This window comes from Bison bison, unplaced genomic scaffold (assembly GCF_000754665.1).
Source record: "Bison bison bison isolate TAMUID 2011002044 unplaced genomic scaffold, Bison_UMD1.0 scf7180017858770, whole genome shotgun sequence".
Classification (NCBI taxonomy): Eukaryota; Metazoa; Chordata; class Mammalia; order Artiodactyla; family Bovidae; genus Bison; species Bison bison.
In genome coordinates this window covers 1866545-1866755 of record NW_011489342.1, presented here as the reverse complement: position 1 = coordinate 1866755, position 211 = coordinate 1866545, and the positions used below count along the sequence as shown (strand labels likewise).

At 62.6% G+C, this 211-nt stretch overlaps 1 protein-coding gene across 1 annotated transcript in view; it reads left to right on the top strand.

Moving 5' to 3' along the window:
• The window catches only part of FAM188B (family with sequence similarity 188, member B), a 91807-nt gene that overhangs the window by 48266 nt on the left and 43330 nt on the right, over positions 1-211 (top strand). The window lies entirely within an intron of this gene.

Here is a 211-nt window from a genome sequence, read left to right as displayed (position 1 = left end):
ATTAGCAAGTCAGGCCACTTCCTGTCCACACTTTGGGTCTCATCCCCTATCAGCTGGAGGAGCACAGGGCACCTCTTTGCTTGCATGAGCCGCTGTCTCCGGGGCCCGGGTGTCAGGACTGGCCCAGCTGGGGTGGTCAGGGCGTGCCTCTGTGTGGGGTGGCAGCAGTTCTGGGCCCAGTCTCCCAGGCTCTGTCAGAACTCGCAGGCTT